The 14,979-nt window shown below is 35.3% G+C and overlaps 1 long non-coding RNA gene across 4 annotated transcripts in view; it reads left to right on the forward strand.

Annotated features, from left to right (window-relative positions):
- Positions 1 to 14,979, forward strand: part of LOC118018770 — a 266,689-nt gene that overhangs the window by 57,162 nt on the left and 194,548 nt on the right. The window contains exon 5 of one of the 4 annotated variants that reach the window (XR_004681477.1): positions 833 to 1,422. The exons of the other annotated variants lie outside the window; for them this stretch is intronic. This is a non-coding gene — a long non-coding RNA (uncharacterized LOC118018770). Of the gene's footprint in view, positions 1 to 832; positions 1,423 to 14,979 lie in introns of those variants that run through there. 4 annotated transcript variants of the gene reach the window in all.

The raw sequence follows: 14,979 nt of genomic DNA on the forward strand, positions 1-14,979 counted from the left end.
CTTCTCTTCTCTTCTCTTCTCTTCTCTTCTCTTCTCTTCTCTTCTCTCCTCTCCTCTCCTCTCCTCTCCTCTCTCCTCCCTTCTCCTCCCCTCCCTTCCCTTCTCCTCCCCTCCCCTCTCTTCTCCTCTCCTCCCCTCTCTTCTCCTCCCCCTCCCTCTCCCTCCCCTCCCCTCTTCTCTCTTCTCCTCTCCTCTCCTCTTGTCTCTTTTTCTTACACATGGGCTCCTGCATCTCAGAGCCAGCAAGTGTGTTGAATCCTTCTCACGCTTTGATTTCCTTCACCTTCTTCATCTTCTTCCGGTTGGAGAAAGTTCTCTGCTTTGAAGGGTTCATGAGATTAGATTGGGCCTGCCCAGATAATCCCCAATTATCTTCCTTATTTACAGTCTGTAACCTTAATTAAATCTGCAGTCCTTTTTGCCATGTAACATAACCTACTCATAGGTTCCAAGGATCAAGCCATGGAAATTTGGGGGGGGGGACCATTCTGTCTACCACAAACAAAAGAAGAGTAGAAGAGGGAGAAACTTTTCTCAATTTAGAAGTATATTTGAGGGAATTCTTGGAACTTTTTTGTTAGATAAAATCTACTCTACACATAGAATTTCCTGTTTGATGATTGTTTTTTTGCTTATTTGTGGGTAAATAAATATACAGAAATATAGTTAACGGTCTCTTTATCTTCCATTTTTGGTGTAGGCTGATTTTACTTTGATTTCTTCTAATTTATAACTTTGCAAGTATAATTAAGTATAAGTTTTGCAAAATATTTTTGCTTGTCCATTTGGAATACATTTTCCCTGATTACTACATATTTTTGGTTTATTGTAGCTTCATTTGGATTACTGCAGTGATTAACGTTATGGCTGAGCACAGAGGATTGAAAATTCTAAGTATCACTTCTAAAGATCTGAAAATTGAAGGAGCAGACTATTGGCAGTAATGAGTTACAAATGGCAACTTGTATTTTGTTTGGAAAATCACTTCTTTCCTTGAGGAATTATGTTTTGTATTGGTTTGCATAGTGTTTGGTCTTTGGAGAGGTACTTGTGATTTTAGGGAACACTGTAACTCTATCTTCAAGTTAAAGGTAATTTAGGCCTTTGATAGCATGTTTTCTAAGCTCTTTAAATTTGAAATAACTTTACCCATATGCCAAAGAATCCAAGTAGTTCAGGGTTAAATCCAAGTAGTGTCATTGTGATGTCAGGCATGCCTCAACTTTACTCCTCCAAAAAATGTTTTATTCCATGGTTTCTTTTCCTACTTCAATAGAAAAATATTGACATAAATTAAAAGTGAGCACTGACTTGCTCTTTTGGGAACTGCCCTCTCCTTTTTTCCTGTACTGACATTAAAATCATCCATTTCATTTTGCCTGGAGATAAAATCTGTTATATCAGTTTTCCATCTACATTTTGCCTGAGAAAAAATATAGAAGACAGCTGTTTTAATGTTGAAATGGATCCAATTTCTACTAAGTATGTCCTCAGAGCTTTTGGGGGTTTATTTTTAACTCTGACAGAATTAATTTAGAATAAGACATAAATGACCATTACTGTCCCTGTCTAATTTTCTGAAGAATGTGTGGTCACCTATGCTTTTGATTATGCAGTAGAAATGTGCACTTTCAAGTAAGCATAGAAAGTATTATTGCAGGGCACAATAATGTATCTGCTCAACTCCTGCTGAAGTCATTTGAGTTTGCTAACATTTTCATTTGATTAAGAATTTAGAAGAAGTTAGTCATTTAAATCAGCACACCTATGTTATGTAGAAAGCCTATACTCTTAAGACATCATTATCGTTTTTGTATTAGGTTGTGGTTGGTGGTGAAGAGGGAAGGGATGTTGTATTGAATTCCATGGAGAGATTGCAGACCTGTGAGATTAGGTTCCATTTTGGGGCTTCAGGGGCACCTGGACATTCTTTTTATGACCTGATCAGATAAGAGCTAAGAGTCCTTAAACACTTCTGAGGAGCCCAATTCCCTCTCACCATATTCACTCTATGTAGATTATACCCCCATTGCACTATACATGGGACCATGTGTGCACATACCTGTATTGGTAATGAAGGTTGGGACAAACCATGTTCTCTATGTTCCATTTTTCACTTTGAAAAGGATGAGAGAAGAGCCCTGGCCCCAAAGTAAGCTAGATCTGAGTTTGAATCATGGCTTCCTCCTTTGTTAATACCTTTGTGACCTTCAGTGGTCTCATTTTCCATGTAAAATGAAGGCAATAACATTGAGAACTGGAGATCATTTATGTAAAGCACCCTGCACATTTTTAGGCTTATTGTAGGCAGTTAATAAATAGTAGTGATTATTATTGTTATTATTACAAAAACCCTCCTGTCACTATGTTTAATTAATATATTCCATCTATGAGAAACATATATGAATAGAAACAAAGTAGTTCTTTATTATTGTTTTAAAAAATATGTTTAGAGCCCCACGCTGCAGGTGGTTTCATGAACACAGTAGGCTCTGAGCATGTAGGTGCTGCCAGAAGGAACTTTCAGAGCTCAGCTCTATCGTTGTAGTTTATTAATCTGCTACCATGGAAACAGGTATTTAATCCTTAAAAACAAGAAAATGGCTTTCAACAAAGCACTGTTTCAAATAATTTGATGATGGTGGGCAGTATTTCTTTCTTCAAAAAAATATGATTTTTAAGTGACTAACCTCATTTTTGGCAATCTGATTTGAGTTTCCATGGAAACAGAAATGACAGCTGAGACCCCCCAAGCTCTTGTAACTAGTGGGGCTCAGGTTAAGTCTTGCAAATATCAGTTGTCCCAAGGCACCTAGAAGAGCCAATAGAAAAGGGAACAGAAAGGAACAATAAATCAAACATTTACAAAATAATATATACACAATGCTCTGAGTTTGAGAAAAGCATGTGTGATGGGTATGTAGAGAGAGACTCATGGGTGTAATTCAGGGTGAGAGGTATATAGTTCTACTTCATTCTAAACCCCCTTTTCTGAGTGGCTAAACAACTTATTTATTTGTAATGTATTTTTGTTACACTGAGTATAGGAATATTGGGGAAGGAAAAAAAAGTGGAGAATAAAAATATCACACAATGGTCCTGTTATTTACTAGCATGAGAACTAACTGTGAAAGGAGAATTAAATAAAAATTTATAAAAGTCAAGTTATGAAGACAAATGTGTTCATCTCAAATGGGCCCAAGTACTTTTTGGGGGGCTTATTTTTAGTCTTTGTAGAGATTTTTCTAATTCTTAATATTTAATAATGACATTATATACCTCTCAGGCTGATTGATATAAAGGCGATTTTCATTGTCTTAAAAGACTTTAGTATTTCCGCATCACATCAGAGGGAGAAACAAGTCAGGATTTCCCATCCTGTGTTCCTGATACATACTCTAAAACACACCACTCCTCCCCCCCAACCCCAGCTCGAGTTTATATTGAAAGTAATGTGAGTGTCACTGGCAAGAAGAGTTGCATCTCTGAATTGCTTTGTGAGTGGAGAGGATTATCCAGTTTAGGTCACTTCTGACCACCAGATCCTGTACTAAAAATCTCATTTGAGTTCTATAGGAATCTAAAGGGGTTTATCTAATTATCTAAATAAATATCTAAATATATAAGTATCTAATATCTAAAGGGATTTCCATCAAAGAAGATTTCTAAAGAAAGCAAAAGGTTTAGTTGAGAAGGACTGAGTTTGCTTTATTGCATGCACAATATACAGTTTTTCAACATTTGAGTATACACAGATACACAAGTAGAATGTGATATATGAAGAGGTATCCCACTAAGGAATTATTTTATTTTAGGAAAATTTTGTTAATTATTTTTCTGATTATAAAAATGCTGTGATATGCTCTTTTTGAATCTTTTAAAACAAAACTAAAGAATTAAAAAGAAAAGTCATTCACAGGCTCAACATTCAGTTTGTGTGTAAAGTGTACATATATAACATATCATCTTATATACCTTTATATAAATTTTGACTTAAATGTAACTGTAGCATCCTTTCACATATGTACTCTCATGTATATACTTATAGGAATTTGTAACATAAAATACATATTCTTTCTAACTTCCTTTATTTTTTAATGGGTATTTTTATTTTAAAAAATGTTAAATGTAATATTATTTTATTATTTTTAAAAATTGTGGTTAGAACAATTAACACGAGATCTAGTCTCTTAACAAATTTTTAAGTATACAATATGGTATTGTACTACAAGCACAATGTTGTATAGCAGATCTCTGGAGCTTATTCATCTTGCATAAGTGAAACCTTATGCCCATTGATTAGCAGCTCCCATTTCCTCTTTCTTCAGCCCCAGAAAACTACTATTCCACTCTATGATTCTATGAGTTTGATAGTGTAAGATACTTCATATGAAATTTATTTCACTAAGTATAATGTTTATAAGGTTTATCCATACTGTTGTATATTGCAAGATTTCCTTTTTTAATAAGAGTGAATAATATTCTGTTGCATGTATGTACCACATTTTCTTTATCCATTCATCCATCAGTGGACATTTAGGTTGTTTCCATATCTTGGCTATTGTGAATAGTGCTGCAATGAACATGGGAGTGCTAATATCTGTTTGAGATCATGATTTCAGTTCTTTTCTATAAATACTCAGAAGTGGGATTGCTGGATCATATGGTAGTTCTATGTTCAATTTTTTGAGGAAACTCCATACTGTTTTCCATAGTGGCTGCATTGTTTTGCATTTCCCCTGACAGCATTCCAATTTCTCTACATCCTCACAACACTTGCTGTCTTTGTTTTTTTTGATAATAATAATCCTAACAAGTGTGAAGCAATATCTCATTGTGGTTTTGATTTGCATTTTTCTGATGTTTAGTGATGTTGAGCATCCTTTCACATACATATTGGCCATAAGTATATTTTTTTTTGGGGGGGGGGATGTCTATTTAGTTCCTTTGCTCACGTTTTAATTGGATTATATGTTTCTTTGCCTTTGAGTTATAGTTCATATACTTTGGATATTAACCTCTTATCAGATATGAGGTTTACAAATATTTTCTCCCATTGCATAGATTGTTTTTTCATTTTGCTGATTATTTCCTTTGCTCTGCAAAACCTTTTTAGTTTGATGTAATCCCACTTGTTTATTTTTGCTTTTGTTGCCTATACTTTTCAATGTTATATCCAAGAAGTCATTCCCAAGACCAATGTCATGAAGTTTTCCCCCTATGTTTTATTCTAGGAATTTTTCAGTTTCAGGTCTTATTTTTAAAATCCATTTGGAGGGGTGCCTGGGTGGCTCAGTTAAGTGTCTGCCTTCAGCTCAGGTCATGATCCCAGGGTTCTGGGATCAAGCCCCACATCGGGCTCCCTGCTTGGTGGAAAGCCTGCTTCTCCCTCTCCCTCTGCCACTCCCCCTGTTTGTGCTTGCTTTCTCTCTCTGTCAAATATATAAAATCTAAAAAAAAAAAATAAAATAAAATCCATTTGGAGTTGATTTTTGTGTATGGTGTGAAATAAGGATCCAATTTCATTCTTTTGCATGTGGGTATCTATTTCTCCAACGCCATTTGTTGGAGGCTATTCTTTTCCTATTGTGTATTCTTGGCACCCTCATTGAAGATCAGTTCACCGTATGCATAAGTTTATTTCTGGGCTCTTGATTCTCTTCCATTGAATATATATCTGTCTTTATGTCAATACCATACTATTTTAATTTTTGTAGCTTTGTAATGGATTTTGAAATCAGGTGATGCTTACAGCTTTTTTTCCCCCACAAGACTGATTTGGCATCTTTCCTAGTGGTACCACATGAATTTTAGAATTACTTTTTTCTGTGTCTGTAAAAAAATGCCGTTTAACCTGCTTTGTTTTTAACTTCAAATATGTCATAAATCTTTCCATGGCTAAAACTATAAACTCAGTATTAACTTTTGTAGTGGCTTCATAATATTCCAGTGTAAAGATATACTATATGTCATTTAAAAAACCATTTTTTTAGGGCATTCACATCATTTTTCTTTTACATTGTGTTCAGATGTCTTAATAAATATCCTCATACATACATGTTGTGAATTTTTTTTTGTTTTTATTTGGGATATATTTCTAAAAATGATATTTTCTAGCTAGAGGGTATGTACATATTTAAAGTTGTAGGTAATAATGGCAAATTTTCCTCCAGAATTATCCTAGCAGTTTATATCATTTCTGCAGTTCTTGAGATAGTTCACATCCCCTCATCTTCACCTGAACTTCATCTTGTCATTAGTTTTTCATCTTGGTTAATTGGGTAGACAAGACATAATATCTTAGTTGTTGCCTGATTTGTATTTCCTTTACTACTGATCAAACTTATTTCATGTTAAATGCCAATTTGTTTTTCATATTTTATGAATTGTTCATTTATTTTATTTGCCACATTTTTTACTGGCCCTTTTTTTTAAACTATACTTTACAAGAACTCTCTATATAGGAATGATGTTAGCCTTTTATAAAAAAAAAATTAAAATATTTTCCAGATTATGTATCTTTTGCATACAAAGTTTTTTTTTTTTTTGCTTTGCTACCTTGACTCATTTGTGTGTGTTTAAGATATCATTGACAAATAAAATTGTAATATTTTTAACATGTATAATGTGATTTGATATATATATATATCTTATGAGATGATTCCCACAATCAAGTTAATTAACACATTACTTACTTCACATAGTTAGCTTTTCTCTGTGTGTATGTGAGATTGCTTGAGATTTATTCCCTTAGCAAATTTTAAGTATGAAATATAGTATTATTTTTTAATTTTTTATTGAAGTATAATTGACATACAATATCCTATTTGTTTCAGTTGTATATCATAGTGAGTCAGTATTTTAATTTTTTTAATTTTTTTAATTTTTTATTTTTTGTGAGTCAGTAATTTTACACATTTTTAAATGATCCCCATGATAAGTCCAGTTACCCTTATCATACAAAGCTATTACAATATTATTGACTATATTCCCTAGGCTGTACATTATATCCCCATGACTTATTTATTTTATAACTGGAAGTTTGTACCCTTTGACTAACCTCTCCCCATTTCCCCCACCCCCCAGCCCCTGACTACCACCATCGTACTCTGTTTCTTTGACTTCAGCCTTTTTATTTTATTTATTTATTTCACATTTAAGTGATACAATACAGTATTTATTTTTCTCTGTCTGGCTTATTTCACTTAGCATAATGCCCTCCAGGTTAGTCCATGTTGTCATAAATGGCAAGATTTCTTTTGTATGACTGAATGATATTCTGTTGTACATATTTACTACATTTTCTTTATCCATTCATGCATCTATAGACACTTAGGGTGTTTTCATACCTTGGCTGTTGTATATAATGCTGCAGTGAACACGGGAGTACACATATCTCTTTGAGATCGTGATTTCATTTCTTTGGGTATATACCCAGAAGTGAGATTGTTGGATCACATGGTAATTCTATTTTTAGTTTTTTGAGAAGCCTCTATGCTGTTTTCCACAGAGGCTGTACCACTTTACATTACTGCCAACAGTGTATGAAAGTTCCCTTTTCTCCACACCCTCACCAACATTTGTTATTTCTTGTCTTTTTGATAATAGATGTCCTTACAGGTGTGAAGTGAGATCTCATTGTGGCTTTGGTTGCATTTCCCTGATGATGAATGATGTTGAGCATCTTTTCATATACCTATTGGCCATTTGTATGTCTTCTTTTTAATATTTTAATATATTTTTGTTTTTGCTATTCAGTTGTAGGAGTTCCTTATATATATTTTGAATATTAACCCCTTTTTGGATATAGAGTTTACAGATATTTTCTCCCATTCCATAGGTTGCCTTGATTTTCATTGATGGTTTTCTTGGCTGTGCAGAAACTTTTTAGTTTGTTGTGGTCTCACTTGTTTATTTTTTGCTTTTATCATGTAAAGTTTTTCTAATTTAGAAAATTTAATTTTTGTGTAGTCACATCAGTCTTTTGCTTTAAGGGTTTTGCCTTTTTAATTATGTATATAGAAAGACTATCCTCATCTTAAATTTATATCAAAAGACCCTTAGATTTTCTTCTAGTTTATAGTTTTTTCCCATTATTTTAAATTTGTTTATAATTTATTTTGATATAAAGTTGGAGGTATGAATATAACTATTTCTTTTTTAGGAAATCTAATTTGTTTACTTTTACATCAATTTTTCACTAATTTGTAATACTTTTATTATCACTTCCTAGATGCTTAGATCCTTATATATATTGAGTCTGTCCATTCTATTAAGAAGTTATCTAGTGTGGTAGAAATACTGCACTATTTATTATAATTTTATAATCTTTATATCTTATAGGAAAAGTTTCTTCTTATTAGTCTTTGTTCTCACAAATTTTGAAATGAAATTGAGTCTTATGAGCTAGTTCCAAAGCAGAACTCTCATTCAGATTTTGATTGGAATTGTATTAAGTTTATAGATTAATTTGGAGAAACCTGATGCCAGAAACATGGCATCACTACATTTTTCAATTCATCTTTTATGTCCATCAATAAAATGTGTATTTTTGTTTCCTTGAAACCAGCATTTTACTCTATTGTCCCTTTAGCAGTCTTCCTTCATTATATCAAGAGTAGGACTTTATGGACAGTTGCTATCACAACATTAAGTTACCGGCTCCTCAACTCCACCACTTACGTCACTCTGGGATTGCTATTTACCTGTTCAGTTTCACCAGTTGGTAGCAAATCTGGCAATGTCTGCATTAACTGGAAGTTTGCCTAGAGTCACACGGTCATGGGAGAATGGTATTTCTACAGTGAGAGAGGAAAAATTCCAGTTGTTTTTCCTTCTTCTTTTCTTGGTCTAGTTTTCAATTAGTTCCTGAGATAAATTGTTCTGGCTCACATACTGCAATTTTATGGTGACTACAGGGTGTGAATTGAGCAAAGAGGAAGGTTTCTATGACCACTTGTTTTCCAGGGGAGGCTGCATTCTACCATTGTAGGTTCATTCTTTTGGCTTAAGGCTCTTGAAAATAACTCTTGGAGGAATAACTCTTTATACTATTATAACCTAGTAACACTTTAATTAGCAGATTATTTCCATCTGGATTGCTATATGAGAGAAAGATCTTGCCATGATGAGACACTAGATATGTAAATTTTAGTAGTGGGGTGTTGTCAAAACTAGGTGACTGGAAATGTGGACCATTGTAGAGGGCTGTGGGTGGTAAGGGGACATTGCAAAATTACAAAGTTGGAGGAAGAGGTATGGTCTCTTGAAGAGAGAGAGAGGATATTAATGAGAAGTTAGGAGAGCTCAGTAAATGAAACTTCTTTTTATGTCTATAGCTTGTCCTGCCTGATTGTATAGAAAAATTGCATGAGGAATAGAGGAATAAAGGGGGTGGAGGTTATAGCTGCTTTTACAGTAAAATCCATTAAGTTTCCTTCCCACTAGCGCAATCTCAGCCGACAGAAGGCAGGGTTATTATTGCTAAAAAGTGAGCCAGCAGCTGGGCTCCTACTACGAATAGAATTCTACTGTCATCAATACAATCCTTTTTAGTGACACATTGAAATAAACATCCAGGCCAGAGTTACTTCTTTAAAATATCTCTTTTTCCCAGCTGTAATCATTAGAATAATCATTCAATACTGCATTTTCTAATAAGATATTGCCACTTTATTCTACCTAGTCATCTGGGTGGCGTCATTACTGATGCGACCAAAAAAACAACAACAAAAAAAGGTGACTTCCAAGTAGCTACATTTCATGTGCAGCACACACAGCTGCCACTTGAAGCTCAACTCACAATCAATTTGATAAGTCAATCAATTTTCATTTTGTCTTCATCTCCTAGGTAACCAGAGCATCCATCTAGACCCTTGCCAAGAGAGAACATTTAAAAAGTAATATGTATTCATAATCGGTTTTCTTCTAATACTGACTTAATAGAAAAGCAAAGAGCTACCCATGCAGTGTTTTAAATCGCAGTAACACAAATTTTCTTTGATTCTGGAGAGAGAGCTTGAGGAGGAACATACTATAGAATATAATATCATTATATTTCAGCCTCTTACGATATATCAGGAACAAAAACTGCACCACCTGCTATGTCTATTATGTGTTTAATGTGAATAACAAGCATCTCACTGCTGGTTATTAAATCGTAAGCCATCTGACATTATACTTATAACCTATCCCATGCTTCATGACTCTGAGAAAGACACAACTTGGAGCAGGGGGAGTTGCTTTGGGACAAACCTTTTGATGTGAATACAAAGCATCTGGCCCCAAAGGAAGTCATTTATCTCCCTCCAAATCCCTGAAAAAAAAAAAAAGCATTATGTAAAATATAATTATAAAACAGTATTATTGGCACAATGTAGTGGACAAAAATTTTTAGCAGTCGCAAAAAGCATTAAATTTTGCTTTCCTTGAATCCTCGTGCTTTGTGAAGTCATGAGAAAAATGGAACATTTGATGTCTTTAGGAATAACATACATCTAGAAAGTCATGGGTCTTGCGAACTTTGTTGATACAGTGCAACATTCAGATTTCACTGACTGCACAGGCTTCAAGTTCAGCTGAGCCTACCCCATCTACCTGGACACAGCAAGTTGGTTTATTGGCTGTTGTTTCCTACAGAAAGTGTTAACCCATGTCTTGCAAAGGTTAACACTAAATATACACTAAAGAATGTACATGTAAATATACATTAGAGAGGAATAATGTTTGCTGGAATTGAGAAAAGGAAGAATATGAAAATAAAATAGTATGAATGAATGCAGGATTATTATTGCTAAAAAGCGAGCCAGCAGCTGGGCTCCTACTACGAATAGAATTCTACTGTCATCAATGCAATTCTTTTTAGTATTTGGAAAGTATTTAAGGTCCTGTAAGGTTTTAAGGTTCTATATCCAAAAACAAGATGGAGGCAAGATTGGACACAGCATGCTCTTATGGGAAGACCACATACCTAAAAAATCTGTCTTGACTCTTTTAAGGTCCTTCAGTGAGAACCTGAAATGTCACTCATTTCTCTGGGCCTCTCTGGATAAAATGAAGGGTGTTGATGAAGGGAATATTGAGTTTCCTCCAAATCTAAAATTCTGTGTTTTTATCTAATAGACTATAAGCACTTTAGGAGTTCCTGTACACACACACGCACACACAGACTATATTTTTTTATTTATTAATTTTTTATTTGGGAGAGCAGAGGGAGAGGAAGAACCTTCAGCAGACTCCAGACCCAGCACAGAGCCCCTCATGGGGCTCCACGCAGGGCTTGATTTCACTCACAACCCAGATCTCACATGACCTGAGTCAAAATAAAGAGTCGACACTTAACTGACTGTGCCACTCAGGTGCCCCTAGACTGTATTTATTTAAAATGCCCTAAAACTCTGAGGAACATATAACCAGATGTTTAATCAGATATTTATTTATTTAATAAATTTATTTGATAAATAATATGATAAAGACATAAAATTTAATTTAATAAATAAATTATTTGGTAATATAAGTCTTAAGATTTCTGTTAGAGGTTCAAAATGATATTTGGGTGTATAGTCTTTTTTATGTCCAAAAACCAAGATATAGTAACAAAACAAAAACAAGCAATGGCATGTGTTTGGATATGAATCTGCTTGAGTTCATTTTATTTTTTTATTTTTTTTTTTAAAGATTTTATTTATTTGACAGAGAGAGAGATAGCGAGAGCAGGAACACAAGCAGGGGGAATGGGAGAGGGAGAAGCAGGCTTCCCACAAAGCAGGGAGCCTGATGCGGGGCTCAATCCCAGGACCCTGGGATCATGACCTGAGCCGAAGGCAGACGCCTAACGACTGAGCCACCCAGGCACCCCTCATTTTATTTCATATCAACCTGAAATGAAAGAGCCAAATGTCAGAGTCTCGGACCTTTTCAGCTCACAGATGAGCCCACAATGTGTCAATTAATGCAAGGCTCCTGAGGTTATTAAAACCTGGGTAAATACATTTCATTTTTCAAAAGCAAATAGGTACTGTGGACTAAACAGTGAGTATTTTATACACTCATTAGCTGAAGGTTCCATTCCTGAGGGATTAAACAAGAATTTGGTGGTAAACAGTTAAACATTTCTGGAAGCTTCTTTCTTCTTCTTCTTCTTCTTTTTTTTTAATTTGAGAGAGAGAGAATGAGAGATAGAGAGCATGAGAGGGAGGAGGGTCAGAGGGAGAAGCAGACTCCCTGCCGAGCAGGGAGCCCGATGTGGGACTCGATCCCGGGACTCCAGGATCACGACCTGAGCCGAAGGCAGTCGCTTAACCAACTGAGCCACCCAGGCGCCCCGCTTCTTTATTCTTCTTGGTAAACATGACAAGACAGGCTCTCTGCTAACCATAGCACAGAGTGCAGATTCAAATTTAATAGGACCTTTGTCTTCTACAGTGATCTTTGAGGCTCCCCTGTGTTCCTTGCTGAGAAGAATAACAATCAATACATAGGACTTTGAGAAGTCCTATGTTATCAAGATTCAGGCCTTCTAAATCTCACAAAATGCCATTGTTCTAGGTCATATAAATATAAAATATAAAGTATCATGTTACTTAATATAAAAATATATAAAACAACAAAAATATATTTTCCTTTCCTCTCCTCTCCTCTCTTGGTCTCTGTCTTTGTCTCTCTGATTTCCACGCTTAGCTGTAATGCTTGGGAAAAGGCACAGTGAGAATCACTGTAATTTGCATGTCTTGGAAGCTGAAGAAATTTTCCTATCTACTGCTATATAGATCTTTTTTATCCTGCATAGAAAATGAGAGGGTTGTGTTCAGCTAACATACTGGTATATAAGAATATTTAGTTACGTCTTTATACACTACATTTTATATATTTTATACACTATGTTTATATACTTTATATACTAACATTTCCACTACAGTTTCAAGTAGTTTAGATGATTTTCAGTGCTGAATTTAAGCATGTTAGATTCTGGAAATATGAATTGGATATGAAGTTGCTAATTAATCCTAAAACTTAAATTTTTATTTGTGTTCTTGAAGGAATCCTGTTCTTGAATGATACTAAGTAACAATCCCAACTCCCATGCAGCTGCGTAGGTTCTTGGCTTGGCTGTCACCACCAACTTAATTATTTCTAACTGTTCCTACATCTTTGGGTCACTCCTTCAATGTTCAGGGTCTTGCTGGAGAACATGTGACTGGCCACGCCTGGGTTTCATGCCTGTGGCCTAATTGCAGAAATGCTGAGAGAGTGAATGAATCTCTTCCAGTTCTGAAGCGAGATGTGGGGCCCTGGATTTCGCTTCCTTTTGCAGACCTCCAAGTGGGGTGAAGGTATCCAGTACATTTGGTGTTCAAGATCTTTTGTACTCTGGCCAGGCCCACCTCTTCAACATGATTACCTGATTACCTCACCCATGTATCTAGGGCTTCTGCTGAACTGAATGACTTATTATTCCTTGTATATATTTTGTGACATCTAATTTGGTTACTCTTCCTCATAATTTTATTCTCTCTGCAGAGGCCTTTTTTTTTTTTTTTTTAAACCTATGATCATGTGCTACTGTCTTTGAATGTCTAATTCAGATGCCATCAGCTGTATTAAGATTTTACTCTTCTCCAGGCCAGAAAAAAAAAAAATCTTTTTGGAAAGATCAAACACCAGTTGTTGGTAAATTGAATTGTAGAATGTAAAATATAATCTAAAAGATAGGAAAAAATGAGTAAGGATACTCTAGCAAGAGAGAAAAAACTAAACAATAATGTTTCTCCTTCAGGAATCTTATTCCGTTTTAGCTTGTGCTAAGGTTATCAGTGTCCATGCTTTATCCTTGTTTATGGACTTAATGCAACTTGAGGGCAGGAATCGTGTCTGATTATCTTGGGATCCTCTGCAGGACCCAGTAGAGTGATTTAGCAAGAAGCAGCTGCTCAGTCTGGAAAAGGAGGTAGTGACATAAAGCAAGACAGGAAATGCACCATGCTAGGTAGCCTGGTATAAGTCAGTAAGAGACACAGTAGGGACATAAGTGGGGACACAGTGGGAAATCAGGTGGACTCCTGGGGACAGGAAAAGCATCTCTGGGGGTTTTGAACTGGGAATTGAAGGATGAGTGTATTTTTGCCAAGTGGACAAGTCAGTGTTTAGATTTTATCTTTAATATGAGGAAGAACTTTTTTTTTTTTTAAGAGTTTATTTATTTGACAGAGAGAGACACAGCGAGAGAGGGAGCACAAACAGGGGGAGTGGGAGAGGGAGAAGCAGACCTCCCGCGGAGCAGGGAGCCTGATGCGGGGCTCTATCCCAGGACCCTGGGATCATGACCCGAGCCGAAGGCAGATGCTTAACGACTGAGCCACCCAGAGGAGCCCAATATGAGGAAGAACTTTTTAATAGTAAACACTCTCCAACAAAGACTAAAAAGCCTCATGATATCATGGACCTGGAGGTGTTTTATCAGAGGCCAGGTGACTACTTTTGCAAAAATTTATTCACCCCTTGGATGAGATCTCTGAGGACCTGAAAAATCTGAATTTTTATGATTCCTACTATAAAATCCTAGAGAAATTTAAAGTTTAAAAAAATGATTTAAGTAGAGAATTTTTACTAGCTAAATATATATAACAAAAAAACCAACTTAAAACCTTTTTTTTTGACTTGTAGGAAAACATGCTTTTTATTCTGAGAGAAAAACATGAAGAATTATTTTTGTAATCAGAACACTGGACAAATGAGTCTAACATCATGAATAATAAAGCAACTTCAGTTTTGTTTCCCACTTTTTCTTTAAATCCATCCTGTGGGACTAGTTTTTCTGCTTCCTCTGGAGAAAATCTCCGGTTGATTTAGTCTTACAAATAATCTCATTTTAGTCATTGGTATGTCTAGGTATGTGCAGTCGTCAAGTAATTTTGTTTTAAAGTCAAAGCTTCTCCCCTTCCACAGGAGGTCTGTTGAAGTCCAGAACCTTCATGAAGGGAG

This window comes from Mirounga leonina, unplaced genomic scaffold, assembly GCF_011800145.1.
Source record: "Mirounga leonina isolate KUSES-001 unplaced genomic scaffold, KU_Mleo_1.0 Mir_172, whole genome shotgun sequence".
Classification (NCBI taxonomy): Eukaryota; Metazoa; Chordata; class Mammalia; order Carnivora; family Phocidae; genus Mirounga; species Mirounga leonina.